Source organism: Lissotriton vulgaris, chromosome 12 (genome assembly GCF_964263255.1).
Source record: "Lissotriton vulgaris chromosome 12, aLisVul1.2, whole genome shotgun sequence".
NCBI lineage: Eukaryota > Metazoa > Chordata > Amphibia > Caudata > Salamandridae > Lissotriton > Lissotriton vulgaris.
In genome coordinates, this window is record NC_141700.1 from 445563888 (window position 1) to 445581083 (window position 17196).

Here is a 17196-nt window from a genome sequence, read left to right on the forward strand (position 1 = left end):
ACAGAAGAAAATACATCTATTTTCAACATTAAAGGAGCATCAAGTATTGGCTAGGAGATTGATTGAAAGTATGTCCTTGGCATTTTTAACTTTATGCTCTAAAGACTAAACTAATAGGCTCAATAAATATATAGCATACCATTGAAGAAATAGCAGATGATGAAGTTCTATCGATTGTTAACCCGGGATAGTTGGAAAGCTTATATTCAGCTGTTTACATTCATACTATCTTTATATTTCATCTACAAGACAAAACAAAAATGACCTCAATAAATTGCAATAAATAAGAGTTTAAGTTACTTGGCGTTAGAACTTAGAACCATTAATAGATATTCCAGGAGCTTTCAGAATACTAATTAATTCTACAACTATATCAAATGTATTTATCCAATCCTTCAAGCAGTGTTTGATCCAAGGTGATAAACAGTCAAAAATGAGACACAAGAAAAATTAATCTTTTTTCAAACAATTAAACTTGGCCTGTACAGGGATCGAACCTGTGACCTTGGCGTTATTAGCACCACGCTCTAACCATCTGAGCTAACAGGCCGTTTTGCACAATTTCCTGGAAGTCCAGCATATGAAGAAGTGCTAATGATAGTTAACCCGGGAGATTTGGAAAGCTTAATTTCAGAGGTTTACCATGAAGTTATAAATATATAATATCAACATGAAGAAACTAATATGACTTTAAAAAAATTACAATACAAAAGAGATGATCATACTTAGTGTTAGAACTTAGAACCATTAATGTTTTTTCCATGTGTTTTAGCAATAAATAACAATTCATCACCTAAATGCATTTGATTCATTTAATCATTCTATCAGCTTCCCCTCAAAGGAAATATAGAGATACACATGATACAGAAGAAAATACATCTATTTTCAACATTAAAGGAGCATCAAGTATTGGCTTGGAGACTGATTGAAAAGATGTCCTTGCTATTTTTAACTTTTTGCTCTAAAGACTAAACTAATAGGCTCACTAAATATATAGCATACTATTGAAGAAATAGCAGATGATGAAGTGCTACTGATTGTTAACCCGGGATAGTTGGAAAGCTTATATTCAGCTGTTTACATTCATACTATCTTTATATTTCATCAACAAGACAAAACAAAAATGACCTCAATGAATTGCAATAAAGAAGAGATTTAGTTACTTGGAGTTAGAACTTAGAACCATTAATAGATATTCCAGGAGCTTTCAGAATAATAATTAATTCTACAACTATATCAAATGTATTCATCCAATCCTTCAAGCAGTGTTTGATCCAAGGTGATAAACAGTCAAAAATGAGACACAAGAAAAATTTATCTTTTTTCAAACAATTAAACTTGGCCTATACAGGGATCGAACCTGTGACCTTGGCGTTATTAGCACCACGCTCTAACCCTCTGAGCTAACAGGCAGTTTTGCACAATTTCCTGGAAGTCCAGCATATGAAGAAGTGCTAATGATAGTTAACCCGGGAGATTTGGAAAGCTTAATTTCAGAGGTTTACCATGAAGTTATAAATATATAATATCAACATGAAGAAACTAATATGACTTTAAAAAAATTACAATACAAAAGAGATGTTCATACTTAGTGTTAGAACTTAGAACCATTAATGTTTTTTCCATGTGTTTTAGCAATAAATAACAATTCATCACCTATATGCAATTGATTCATCTAATCATTCTATCAGCTTCCCCTCAAAGGAAATATAGACATACACATGATACAGAAGAAAATACATCTATTTTCAACATTAAAGGAGCATCAAGTATTGGCTTGGAGACTGATTGAAGGTATGTCCTTGGCATTTTTAACTTTATGCTCTAAAGACTAAACTAATAGGCTCAATAAATATATAGCATACCATTGAAGAAATAGCAGATGATGAAGTGCTATCGATGGTTAACCCGGGATAGTTGGAAAGCTTATATTCAGCTGTTTACATTCATACTATCTTTATATTTCATCAACAAGACAAAACAAAAATGACCTCAATAAATTGCAATAAATAGAAGATTCAGTTACTTGGCGTTAGAACTTAGAACCATTAATAGATATTCCAGGAGCTTTCAGAATAATAATTAATTCTACAACTATATCAAATGTATTCATCCAATCCTTCAAGCAGTGTTTGATCCAAGGTGATAAACAGTCAAGAATGAAACACAAGAAAAGTTACTCTTTTTTCAAACAATTAAACTTGGCCTGTACAGGGATCGAACCTGTGACCTCGGCGTTATTAGCACCACGCTCTAACCATCTGAGCTAACAAGCCATTTTGCCCAAATTCCTGGAAGTCCAGCATGTGAAGAACTGCTAATGATAGTTAACCCGGGAGATTTGGAAAGCTTAATTTCAGAGGTTTACCATGAACTTATAAATATATATTATCAACATGAAGAAACTAATATGACTTTAAGAAAATTACAATACAAAAGAGATTTTCATACTTAGTGTTAGAACTTAGAACCATTAATGTTTTTTCCATGTGTTTTAGCAATAAATAACAATTCATCACCTATATGCAATTGATTCATTTAATCATTCTATCAGCTTCCCCTCAAAGGAAATATAGAGATACACATGATACAGAAGAAAATACATCTATTTTCAACATTAAAGGAGCATCAAGTATTGGCTTGGAGACTGATTGAAAGTATGTCCTTGGCATTTTTACCTTTCTGCTCTAAAGACTAAACTAATAGGCTCACTAAATATATAGCATGCTATTGAAGAAAAAGCAGATGATGAAGTGCTACTGATTGTTAACCCGGGATAATTGGAAAGCTTATATTCAGCTGTTTACATTCATACTATCTTTATATTTCATCAACAAGACAAAACAAAAATGACCTCAATAAATTGCAATAAATAAGAGATTAAGTTACTTGGCGTTAGAACTTAGAACCATTAATAGATATTCCAGGAGCTTTCAGAATAATAATTAATTCTACAACTATATCAAATGTATTTATCGAATCCTTCAAGCAGTGTTTGATCCAAGGTGATAAACAGTCAAAAATGAGACAAAAGAAAAATTAATCTTTTTTCAAACAATTAAACTTGGCCTGTACAGGGATCGAACCTGTGACCTTGGCGTTATTAGCACCACGCTCTAACCATCTGAGCTAACAGGCCATTTTGCACATTTTCCTGGAAGTCCAGCATATGAAGAAGTGCTAATGATAGTTAACCCGGGAGATTTGGAAAGCTTAATTTCAGAGGCTTACCATGAAGTTATAAATATATATTATCAACATGAAGAAACTAATATGACTTTAAAAAAATTACAATACAAAAGAGATGTTCATACTTAGTGTTAGAACTTAGAACCATTAATGTTTTTTCCATGTGTTTTAGCAATACATAACAATTCATCACCTATATGCAATTGATTCATTTAATCATTCTATCAGCTTCCCCTCAAAGGAAATATAGAGATACACATGATACAGAAGAAAATACATCTATTTTCAACATTAAAGGAGCATCAAGTATTGGCTAGGAGATTGATTGAAAGTATGTCCTTGGCATTTTTAACTTTATGCTCTAAAGACTAAACTAATAGGCTCAATAAATATATAGCATACCATTGAAGAAATAGCAGATGATGAAGTTCTATCGATTGTTAACCCGGGATAGTTGGAAAGCTTATATTCAGCTGTTTACATTCATACTATCTTTATATTTCATCTACAAGACAAAACAAAAATGACCTCAATAAATTGCAATAAATAAGAGTTTAAGTTACTTGGCGTTAGAACTTAGAACCATTAATAGATATTCCAGGAGCTTACAGAATAATAATTAATTCTACAACTATATCAAATGTATTTATCCAATCCTTCAAGCAGTGTTTGATCCAAGGTGATAAACAGTCAAAAATGAGACACAAGAAAAATTAATCTTTTTTCAAACAATAAAACTTGGCCTGTACAGGGATCGAACCTGTGACCTTGGCGTTATTAGCACCACGCTCTAACCATCTGAGCTAACAGGCAGTTTTGCACAATTTCCTGGAAGTCCAGCATATGAAGAAGTGCTAATGATAGTTAACCCGGGAGATTTGGAAAGCTTAATTTCAGAGGTTTACCATGAAGTTATAAATATATAATATCAACATGAAGAAACTAATATGACTTTAAAAAAATTACAATACAAAAGAGATGTTCATACTTAGTGTTAGAACTTAGAACCATTAATGTTTTTTCCATGTGTTTTAGCAATAAATAACAATTCATCACCTATATGCAATTGATTCATTTAATCATTCTATCAGCTTCCCCTCAAAGGAAATATAGAGATACACATGATACAGAAGAAAATACATCTATTTTCAACATTAAAGGAGCATCAAGTATTGGCTAGGAGATTGATTGAAAGTATGTCCTTGGCATTTTTAACTTTATGCTCTAAAGACTAAACTAATAGGCTCAATAAATATATAGCATACCATTGAAGAAATAGCAGATGATGAAGTTCTATCGATTGTTAACCCGGGATAGTTGGAAAGCTTATATTCAGCTGTTTACATTCATACTATCTTCATATTTCATCTACAAGACAAAACAAAAATGACCTCAATAAATTGCAATAAATAAGAGTTTAAGTTACTTGGCGTTAGAACTTACAACCATTAATAGATATTCCAGGAGCTTTCAGAATAATAATTAATTCTACAACTATATCAAATGTATTTATCCAATCCTTCAAGCAGTGTTTGATCCAAGGTGATAAACAGTCAAAAATGAGACACAAGAAAAATTAATCTTTTTTCAAACAATTAAACTTGGCCTGTACAGGGATCGAACCTGTGACCTTGGCGTTATTAGCACCACGCTCTAACCATCTGAGCTAACAGGCCGTTTTGCACAATTTCCTGGAAGTCCAGCATATGAAGAAGTGCTAATGATAGTTAACCCGGGAGATTTGGAAAGCTTAATTTCAGAGGTTTACCATGAAGTTATAAATATATAATATCAACATGAAGAAACTAATATGACTTTAAAAAAATTACAATACAAAAGAGATGTTCATACTTAGTGTTAGAACTTAGAACCATTAATGTTTTTTCCATGTGTTTTAGCAATAAATAACAATTCATCACCTATATGCAATTGATTCATTTAATCATTCTATCAGCTTCCCCTCAAAGGAAATATAGAGATACACATGATACAGAAGAAAATACATCTATTTTCAACATTAAAGGAGCATCAAGTATTGGCTTGGAGACTGATTGAAAATATGTCCTTGCTATTTTTAACTTTTTGCTCTAAAGACTAAACTAATAGGCTCACTAAATATATAGCATACTATTGAAGAAATAGCAGATGATGAAGTGCTACTGATTGTTAACCCGGGATAGTTGGAAAGCTTATATTCAGCTGTTTACATTCATACTATCTTTATATTTCATCAACAAGACAAAACAAAAATGACCTCAATGAATTGCAATAAAGAAGAGATTTAGTTACTTGGAGTTAGAACTTAGAACCATTAATAGATATTCCAGGAGCTTTCAGAATAATATTTAATTCTACAACTATATCAAATGTATTCATCCAATCCTTCAAGCAGTGTTTGATCCAAGGTGATAAACAGTCAAAAATGAGACACAAGAAAAATTAATCTTTTTTCAAACAATTAAACTAGGCCTGTACAGGGATCGAACCTGTGACCTTGGCGTTATTAGCACCACGCTCTAACCATCTGAGCTAACAGGCAGTTTTGCACAATTTCCTGGAAGTCCAGCATATGAAGAAGTGCTAATGATAGTTAACCCGGGAGATTTGGAAAGCTTAATTTCAGAGGTTTACCATGAAGTTATAAATATATAATATCAACATGAAGAAACTAATATGACTTTAAAAAAATTACAATACAAAAGAGATGTTCATACTTAGTGTTAGAACTTAGAACCATTAATGTTTTTTCCATGTGTTTTAGCAATAAATAACAATTCATCACCTATATGCAATTGATTCATTTAATCATTCTATCAGCTTCCCCTCAAAGGAAATATAGAGATACACATGATACAGAAGAAAATACATCTATTTTCAACATTAAAGGAGCATCAAGTATTGGCTAGGAGATTGATTGAAAGTATGTCCTTGGCATTTTTAACTTTATGCTCTAAAGACTAAACTAATAGGCTCAATAAATATATAGCATACCATTGAAGAAATAGCAGATGATGAAGTTCTATCGATTGTTAACCCGGGATAGTTGGAAAGCTTATATTCAGCTGTTTACATTCATACTATCTTCATATTTCATCTACAAGACAAAACAAAAATGACCTCAATAAATTGCAATAAATAAGAGTTTAAGTTACTTGGCGTTAGAACTTAGAACCATTAATAGATATTCCAGGAGCTTTCAGAATAATAATTAATTCTACAACTATATCAAATGTATTTATCCAATCCTTCAAGCAGTGTTTGATCCAAGGTGATAAACAGTCAAAAATGAGACACAAGAAAAATTAATCTTTTTTCAAACAATTAAACTTGGCCTGTACAGGGATCGAACCTGTGACCTTGGCGTTATTAGCACCACGCTCTAACCATCTGAGCTAACAGGCCGTTTTGCACAATTTCCTGGAAGTCCAGCATATGAAGAAGTGCTAATGATAGTTAACCCGGGAGATTTGGAAAGCTTAATTTCAGAGGTTTACCATGAAGTTATAAATATATAATATCAACATGAAGAAACTAATATGACTTTAAAAAAATTACAATACAAAAGAGATGTTCATACTTAGTGTTAGAACTTAGAACCATTAATGTTTTTTCCATGTGTTTTAGCAATAAATAACAATTCATCACCTATATGCAATTGATTCATTTAATCATTCTATCAGCTTCCCCTCAAAGGAAATATAGAGATACACATGATACAGAAGAAAATACATCTATTTTCAACATTAAAGGAGCATCAAGTATTGGCTTGGAGACTGATTGAAAATATGTCCTTGCTATTTTTAACTTTTTGCTCTAAAGACTAAACTAATAGGCTCACTAAATATATAGCATACTATTGAAGAAATAGCAGATGATGAAGTGCTACTGATTGTTAACCCGGGATAGTTGGAAAGCTTATATTCAGCTGTTTACATTCATACTATCTTTATATTTCATCAACAAGACAAAACAAAAATGACCTCAATGAATTGCAATAAAGAAGAGATTTAGTTACTTGGAGTTAGAACTTAGAACCATTAATAGATATTCCAGGAGCTTTCAGAATAATATTTAATTCTACAACTATATCAAATGTATTCATCCAATCCTTCAAGCAGTGTTTGATCCAAGGTGATAAACAGTCAAAAATGAGACACAAGAAAAATTAATCTTTTTTCAAACAATTAAACTAGGCCTGTACAGGGATCGAACCTGTGACCTTGGCGTTATTAGCACCACGCTCTAACCATCTGAGCTAACAGGCCGTTTTGCACAATTTCCTGGAAGTCCAGCATATGAAGAAGTGCTAATGATAGTTATCCCGGGAGATTTGGAAAGCTTAATTTCAGAGGTTTACCATGAAGTTATAAATATATAATATCAACATGAAGAAACTAATATGACTTTAAAAAAATTACAATACAAAAGAGATGTTCATACTTAGTGTTAGAACTTAGAACCATTAATGTTTTTTCCATGTGTTTTAGCAATAAATAACAATTCATCACCTATATGCAATTGATTCATTTAATCATTCTATCAGCTTCCCCTCAAAGGAAATATAGAGATACACATGATACAGAAGAAAATACATCTATTTTCAACATTAAAGGAGCATCAAGTATTGGCTAGGAGATTGATTGAAAGTATGTCCTTGGCATTTTTAACTTTATGCTCTAAAGACTAAACTAATAGGCTCAATAAATATATAGCATACCATTGAAGAAATAGCAGATGATGAAGTTCTATCGATTGTTAACCCGGGATAGTTGGAAAGCTTATATTCAGCTGTTTACATTCATACTATCTTTATATTTCATCTACAAGACAAAACAAAAATGACCTCAATAAATTGCAATAAATAAGAGTTTAAGTTACTCGGCGTTAGAACTTAGAACCATTAATAGATATTCCAGGAGCTTTCAGAATAATAATTAATTCTACAACTATATCAAATGTATTTATCCAATCCTTCAAGCAGTGTTTGATCCAAGGTGATAAACAGTCAAAAATGAGACACAAGAAAAATTAATCTTTTTTCAAACAATTAAACTTGGCCTGTACAGGGATCGAACCTGTGACCTTGGCGTTATTAGCACCACGCTCTAACCATCTGAGCTAACAGGCCGTTTTGCACAATTTCCTGGAAGTCCAGCATATGAAGAAGTGCTAATGATAGTTAACCCGGGAGATTTGGAAAGCTTAATTTCAGAGGTTTACCATGAAGTTATAAATATATAATATCAACATGAAGAAACTAATATGACTTTAAAAAAATTACAATACAAAAGAGATGTTCATACTTAGTGTTAGAACTTAGAACCATTAATGTTTTTTCCATGTGTTTTAGCAATAAATAACAATTCATCACCTATATGCAATTGATTCATTTAATCATTCTATCAGCTTCCCCTCAAAGGAAATATAGAGATACACATGATACAGAAGAAAATACATCTATTTTCAACATTAAAGGAGCATCAAGTATTGGCTTGGAGACTGATTGAAAATATGTCCTTGCTATTTTTAACTTTTTGCTCTAAAGACTAAACTAATAGGCTCACTAAATATATAGCATACTATTGAAGAAATAGCAGATGATGAAGTGCTACTGATTGTTAACCCGGGATAGTTGGAAAGCTTATATTCAGCTGTTTACATTCATACTATCTTTATATTTCATCAACAAGACAAAACAAAAATGACCTCAATGAATTGCAATAAAGAAGAGATTTAGTTACTTGGAGTTAGAACTTAGAACCATTAATAGATATTCCAGGAGCTTTCAGAATAATATTTAATTCTACAACTATATCAAATGTATTCATCCAATCCTTCAAGCAGTGTTTGATCCAAGGTGATAAACAGTCAAAAATGAGACACAAGAAAAATTAATCTTTTTTCAAACAATTAAACTAGGCCTGTACAGGGATCGAACCTGTGACCTTGGCGTTATTAGCACCACGCTCTAACCATCTGAGCTAACAGGCCGTTTTGCACAATTTCCTGGAAGTCCAGCATATGAAGAAGTGCTAATGATAGTTATCCCGGGAGATTTGGAAAGCTTAATTTCAGAGGTTTACCATGAAGTTATAAATATATAATATCAACATGAAGAAACTAATATGACTTTAAAAAAATTACAATACAAAAGAGATGTTCATACTTAGTGTTAGAACTTAGAACCATTAATGTTTTTTCCATGTGTTTTAGCAATAAATAACAATTCATCACCTATATGCAATTGATTCATTTAATCATTCTATCAGCTTCCCCTCAAAGGAAATATAGAGATACACATGATACAGAAGAAAATACATCTATTTTCAACATTAAAGGAGCATCAAGTATTGGCTTGGAGACTGATTGAAAGTATGTCCTTGGCATTTTTACCTTTCTGCTCTAAAGACTAAACTAATAGGCTCACTAAATATATAGCATGCTATTGAAGAAAAAGCAGATGATGAAGTGCTACTGATTGTTAACCCGGGATAATTGGAAAGCTTATATTCAGCTGTTTACATTCATACTATCTTTATATTTCATCAACAAGACAAAACAAAAATGACCTCAATAAATTGCAATAAATAAGAGATTAAGTTACTTGGCGTTAGAACTTAGAACCATTAATAGATATTCCAGGAGCTTTCAGAATAATAATTAATTCTACAACTATATCAAATGTATTTATCGAATCCTTCAAGCAGTGTTTGATCCAAGGTGATAAACAGTCAAAAATGAGACAAAAGAAAAATTAATCTTTTTTCAAACAATTAAACTTGGCCTGTACAGGGATCGAACCTGTGACCTTGGCGTTATTAGCACCACGCTCTAACCATCTGAGCTAACAGGCCATTTTGCACATTTTCCTGGAAGTCCAGCATATGAAGAAGTGCTAATGATAGTTATCCCGGGAGATTTGGAAAGCTTAATTTCAGAGGCTTACCATGAAGTTATAAATATATATTATCAACATGAAGAAACTAATATGACTTTAAAAAAATTACAATACAAAAGAGATGTTCATACTTAGTGTTAGAACTTAGAACCATTAATGTTTTTTCCATGTGTTTTAGCAATAAATAACAATTCATCACCTATATGCAATTGATTCATTTAATCATTCTATCAGCTTCCCCTCAAAGGAAATATAGAGATACACATGATACAGAAGAAAATACATCTATTTTCAACATTAAAGGAGCATCAAGTATTGGCTAGGAGATTGATTGAAAGTATGTCCTTGGCATTTTTAACTTTATGCTCTAAAGACTAAACTAATAGGCTCAATAAATATATAGCATACCATTGAAGAAATAGCAGATGATGAAGTTCTATCGATTGTTAACCCGGGATAGTTGGAAAGCTTATATTCAGCTGTTTACATTCATACTATCTTTATATTTCATCTACAAGACAAAACAAAAATGACCTCAATAAATTGCAATAAATAAGAGTTTAAGTTACTTGGCGTTAGAACTTAGAACCATTAATAGATATTCCAGGAGCTTACAGAATAATAATTAATTCTACAACTATATCAAATGTATTTATCCAATCCTTCAAGCAGTGTTTGATCCAAGGTGATAAACAGTCAAAAATGAGACACAAGAAAAATTAATCTTTTTTCAAACAATAAAACTTGGCCTGTACAGGGATCGAACCTGTGACCTTGGCGTTATTAGCACCACGCTCTAACCATCTGAGCTAACAGGCAGTTTTGCACAATTTCCTGGAAGTCCAGCATATGAAGAAGTGCTAATGATAGTTAACCCGGGAGATTTGGAAAGCTTAATTTCAGAGGTTTACCATGAAGTTATAAATATATAATATCAACATGAAGAAACTAATATGACTTTAAAAAAATTACAATACAAAAGAGATGTTCATACTTAGTGTTAGAACTTAGAACCATTAATGTTTTTTCCATGTGTTTTAGCAATAAATAACAATTCATCACCTATATGCAATTGATTCATTTAATCATTCTATCAGCTTCCCCTCAAAGGAAATATAGAGATACACATGATACAGAAGAAAATACATCTATTTTCAACATTAAAGGAGCATCAAGTATTGGCTTGGAGACTGATTGAAAATATGTCCTTGCTATTTTTAACTTTTTGCTCTAAAGACTAAACTAATAGGCTCACTAAATATATAGCATACTATTGAAGAAATAGCAGATGATGAAGTGCTACTGATTGTTAACCCGGGATAGTTGGAAAGCTTATATTCAGCTGTTTACATTCATACTATCTTTATATTTCATCAACAAGACAAAACAAAAATGACCTCAATGAATTGCAATAAAGAAGAGATTTAGTTACTTGGAGTTAGAACTTAGAACCATTAATAGATATTCCAGGAGCTTTCAGAATAATATTTAATTCTACAACTATATCAAATGTATTCATCCAATCCTTCAAGCAGTGTTTGATCCAAGGTGATAAACAGTCAAAAATGAGACACAAGAAAAATTAATCTTTTTTCAAACAATTAAACTAGGCCTGTACAGGGATCGAACCTGTGACCTTGGCGTTATTAGCACCACGCTCTAACCATCTGAGCTAACAGGCCGTTTTGCACAATTTCCTGGAAGTCCAGCATATGAAGAAGTGCTAATGATAGTTATCCCGGGAGATTTGGAAAGCTTAATTTCAGAGGTTTACCATGAAGTTATAAATATATAATATCAACATGAAGAAACTAATATGACTTTAAAAAAATTACAATACAAAAGAGATGTTCATACTTAGTGTTAGAACTTAGAACCATTAATGTTTTTTCCATGTGTTTTAGCAATAAATAACAATTCATCACCTATATGCAATTGATTCATTTAATCATTCTATCAGCTTCCCCTCAAAGGAAATATAGAGATACACATGATACAGAAGAAAATACATCTATTTTCAACATTAAAGGAGCATCAAGTATTGGCTTGGAGACTGATTGAAAGTATGTCCTTGGCATTTTTACCTTTCTGCTCTAAAGACTAAACTAATAGGCTCACTAAATATATAGCATGCTATTGAAGAAAAAGCAGATGATGAAGTGCTACTGATTGTTAACCCGGGATAATTGGAAAGCTTATATTCAGCTGTTTACATTCATACTATCTTTATATTTCATCAACAAGACAAAACAAAAATGACCTCAATAAATTGCAATAAATAAGAGATTAAGTTACTTGGCGTTAGAACTTAGAACCATTAATAGATATTCCAGGAGCTTTCAGAATAATAATTAATTCTACAACTATATCAAATGTATTTATCGAATCCTTCAAGCAGTGTTTGATCCAAGGTGATAAACAGTCAAAAATGAGACAAAAGAAAAATTAATCTTTTTTCAAACAATTAAACTTGGCCTGTACAGGGATCGAACCTGTGACCTTGGCATTATTAGCACCACGCTCTAACCATCTGAGCTAACAGGCCATTTTGCACATTTTCCTGGAAGTCCAGCATATGAAGAAGTGCTAATGATAGTTATCCCGGGAGATTTGGAAAGCTTAATTTCAGAGGCTTACCATGAAGTTATAAATATATATTATCAACATGAAGAAACTAATATGACTTTAAAAAAAGTTACAATACAAAAGAGATGTTCATACTTAGTGTTAGAACTTAGAACCATTAATGTTTTTTCCATGTGTTTTAGCAATAAATAACAATTCATCACCTATATGCAATTGATTCATTTAATCATTCTATCAGCTTCCCCTCAAAGGAAATATAGAGATACACATGATACAGAAGAAAATACATCTATTTTCAACATTAAAGGAGCATCAAGTATTGGCTAGGAGATTGATTGAAAGTATGTCCTTGGCATTTTTAACTTTATGCTCTAAAGACTAAACTAATAGGCTCAATAAATATATAGCATACCATTGAAGAAATAGCAGATGATGAAGTTCTATCGATTGTTAACCCGGGATAGTTGGAAAGCTTATATTCAGCTGTTTACATTCATACTATCTTTATATTTCATCTACAAGACAAAACAAAAATGACCTCAATAAATTGCAATAAATAAGAGTTTAAGTTACTTGGCGTTAGAACTTAGAACCATTAATAGATATTCCAGGAGCTTACAGAATAATAATTAATTCTACAACTATATCAAATGTATTTATCCAATCCTTCAAGCAGTGTTTGATCCAAGGTGATAAACAGTCAAAAATGAGACACAAGAAAAATTAATCTTTTTTCAAACAATAAAACTTGGCCTGTACAGGGATCGAACCTGTGACCTTGGCGTTATTAGCACCACGCTCTAACCATCTGAGCTAACAGGCAGTTTTGCACAATTTCCTGGAAGTCCAGCATATGAAGAAGTGCTAATGATAGTTAACCCGGGAGATTTGGAAAGCTTAATTTCAGAGGTTTACCATGAAGTTATAAATATATAATATCAACATGAAGAAACTAATATGACTTTAAAAAAATTACAATACAAAAGAGATGTTCATACTTAGTGTTAGAACTTAGAACCATTAATGTTTTTTCCATGTGTTTTAGCAATAAATAACAATTCATCACCTATATGCAATTGATTCATTTAATCATTCTATCAGCTTCCCCTCAAAGGAAATATAGAGATACACATGATACAGAAGAAAATACATCTATTTTCAACATTAAAGGAGCATCAAGTATTGGCTAGGAGATTGATTGAAAGTATGTCCTTGGCATTTTTAACTTTATGCTCTAAAGACTAAACTAATAGGCTCAATAAATATATAGCATACCATTGAAGAAATAGCAGATGATGAAGTTCTATCGATTGTTAACCCGGGATAGTTGGAAAGCTTATATTCAGCTGTTTACATTCATACTATCTTTATATTTCATCTACAAGACAAAACAAAAATGACCTCAATAAATTGCAATAAATAAGAGTTTAAGTTACTTGGCGTTAGAACTTAGAACCATTAATAGATATTCCAGGAGCTTACAGAATAATAATTAATTCTACAACTATATCAAATGTATTTATCCAATCCTTCAAGCAGTGTTTGATCCAAGGTGATAAACAGTCAAAAATGAGACACAAGAAAAATTAATCTTTTTTCAAACAATAAAACTTGGCCTGTACAGGGATCGAACCTGTGACCTTGGCGTTATTAGCACCACGCTCTAACCATCTGAGCTAACAGGCAGTTTTGCACAATTTCCTGGAAGTCCAGCATATGAAGAAGTGCTAATGATAGTTAACCCGGGAGATTTGGAAAGCTTAATTTCAGAGGTTTACCATGAAGTTATAAATATATAATATCAACATGAAGAAACTAATATGACTTTAAAAAAATTACAATACAAAAGAGATGTTCATACTTAGTGTTAGAACTTAGAACCATTAATGTTTTTTCCATGTGTTTTAGCAATAAATAACAATTCATCACCTATATGCAATTGATTCATTTAATCATTCTATCAGCTTCCCCTCAAAGGAAATATAGAGATACACATGATACAGAAGAAAATACATCTATTTTCAACATTAAAGGAGCATCAAGTATTGGCTTGGAGACTGATTGAAAATATGTCCTTGCTATTTTTAACTTTTTGCTCTAAAGACTAAACTAATAGGCTCACTAAATATATAGCATACTATTGAAGAAATAGCAGATGATGAAGTGCTACTGATTGTTAACCCGGGATAGTTGGAAAGCTTATATTCAGCTGTTTACATTCATACTATCTTTATATTTCATCAACAAGACAAAACAAAAATGACCTCAATGAATTGCAATAAAGAAGAGATTTAGTTACTTGGAGTTAGAACTTAGAACCATTAATAGATATTCCAGGAGCTTTCAGAATAATATTTAATTCTACAACTATATCAAATGTATTCATCCAATCCTTCAAGCAGTGTTTGATCCAAGGTGATAAACAGTCAAAAATGAGACACAAGAAAAATTAATCTTTTTTCAAACAATTAAACTAGGCCTGTACAGGGATCGAACCTGTGACCTTGGCGTTATTAGCACCACGCTCTAACCATCTGAGCTAACAGGCCGTTTTGCACAATTTCCTGGAAGTCCAGCATATGAAGAAGTGCTAATGATAGTTATCCCGGGAGATTTGGAAAGCTTAATTTCAGAGGTTTACCATGAAGTTATAAATATATAATATCAACATGAAGAAACTAATATGACTTTAAAAAAATTACAATACAAAAGAGATGTTCATACTTAGTGTTAGAACTTAGAACCATTAATGTTTTTTCCATGTGTTTTAGCAATAAATAACAATTCATCACCTATATGCAATTGATTCATTTAATCATTCTATCAGCTTCCCCTCAAAGGAAATATAGAGATACACATGATACAGAAGAAAATACATCTATTTTCAACATTAAAGGAGCATCAAGTATTGGCTTGGAGACTGATTGAAAGTATGTCCTTGGCATTTTTACCTTTCTGCTCTAAAGACTAAACTAATAGGCTCACTAAATATATAGCATGCTATTGAAGAAAAAGCAGATGATGAAGTGCTACTGATTGTTAACCCGGGATAATTGGAAAGCTTATATTCAGCTGTTTACATTCATACTATCTTTATATTTCATCAACAAGACAAAACAAAAATGACCTCAATAAATTGCAATAAATAAGAGATTAAGTTACTTGGCGTTAGAACTTAGAACCATTAAAAGATATTCCAGGAGCTTTCAGAATAATAATTAATTCTACAACTATATCAAATGTATTTATCGAATCCTTCAAGCAGTGTTTGATCCAAGGTGATAAACAGTCAAAAATGAGACAAAAGAAAAATTAATCTTTTTTCAAACAATTAAACTTGGCCTGTACAGGGATCGAACCTGTGACCTTGGCATTATTAGCACCACGCTCTAACCATCTGAGCTAACAGGCCATTTTGCACATTTTCCTGGAAGTCCAGCATATGAAGAAGTGCTAATGATAGTTATCCCGGGAGATTTGGAAAGCTTAATTTCAGAGGCTTACCATGAAGTTATAAATATATATTATCAACATGAAGAAACTAATATGACTTTAAAAAAATTACAATACAAAAGAGATGTTCATACTTAGTGTTAGAACTTAGAACCATTAATGTTTTTTCCATGTGTTTTAGCAATAAATAACAATTCATCACCTATATGCAATTGATTCATTTAATCATTCTATCAGCTTCCCCTCAAAGGAAATATAGAGATACACATGATACAGAAGAAAATACATCTATTTTCAACATTAAAGGAGCATCAAGTATTGGCTAGGAGATTGATTGAAAGTATGTCCTTGGCATTTTTAACTTTATGCTCTAAAGACTAAACTAATAGGCTCAATAAATATATAGCATACCATTGAAGAAATAGCAGATGATGAAGTTCTATCGATTGTTAACCCGGGATAGTTGGAAAGCTTATATTCAGCTGTTTACATTCATACTATCTTTATATTTCATCAACAAGACAAAACAAAAATGACCTCAATGAATTGCAATAAAGAAGAGATTTAGTTACTTGGAGTTAGAACTTAGAACCATTAATAGATATTCCAGGAGCTTTCAGAATAATATTTAATTCTACAACTATATCAAATGTATTCATCCAATCCTTCAAGCAGTGTTTGATCCAAGGTGATAAACAGTCAAAAATGAGACACAAGAAAAATTAATCTTTTTTCAAACAATTAAACTAGGCCTGTACAGGGATCGAACCTGTGACCTTGGCGTTATTAGCACCACGCTCTAACCATCTGAGCTAACAGGCAGTTTTGCACAATTTCCTGGAAGTCCAGCATATGAAGAAGTGCTAATGATAGTTAACCCGGGAGATTTGGAAAGCTTAATTTCAGAGGTTTACCATGAAGTTATAAATATATAATATCAACATGAAGAAACTAATATGACTTTAAAAAAATTACAATACAAAAGAGATGTTCATACTTAGTGTTAGAACTTAGAACCATTAATGTTTTTTCCATGTGTTTTAGCAATAAATAACAATTCATCACCTATA

The 17196-nt window shown here is 31.8% G+C and overlaps 6 non-coding genes across 6 annotated transcripts; all 6 read right to left on the minus strand.

Annotated features, from left to right (window-relative positions):
* Nucleotides 1-476: 476 nt before the first annotated feature.
* On the minus strand, nt 477-550 carry TRNAI-AAU (transfer RNA isoleucine (anticodon AAU)). Its single transcript has one exon. It is a non-coding gene; the product is annotated as a tRNA-Ile (tRNA).
* Nucleotides 551-3065: 2515 nt separating this feature from the next.
* On the minus strand, nt 3066-3139 carry TRNAI-AAU (transfer RNA isoleucine (anticodon AAU)). Its single transcript has one exon. It is a non-coding gene; the product is annotated as a tRNA-Ile (tRNA).
* A 1652-nt stretch (nt 3140-4791) lies between these two features.
* Nucleotides 4792-4865, minus strand: TRNAI-AAU (transfer RNA isoleucine (anticodon AAU)). The gene has a single exon. It is a non-coding gene; the product is annotated as a tRNA-Ile (tRNA).
* Nucleotides 4866-6517: 1652 nt separating this feature from the next.
* TRNAI-AAU (transfer RNA isoleucine (anticodon AAU)) lies at nt 6518-6591 on the minus strand. The gene has a single exon. It is a non-coding gene; the product is annotated as a tRNA-Ile (tRNA).
* A 1652-nt stretch (nt 6592-8243) lies between these two features.
* TRNAI-AAU (transfer RNA isoleucine (anticodon AAU)) lies at nt 8244-8317 on the minus strand. Its single transcript has one exon. It is a non-coding gene; the product is annotated as a tRNA-Ile (tRNA).
* Nucleotides 8318-9969: 1652 nt separating this feature from the next.
* TRNAI-AAU (transfer RNA isoleucine (anticodon AAU)) lies at nt 9970-10043 on the minus strand. The gene has a single exon. It is a non-coding gene; the product is annotated as a tRNA-Ile (tRNA).
* Between the last annotated feature and the right edge of the window lie 7153 nt (nt 10044-17196).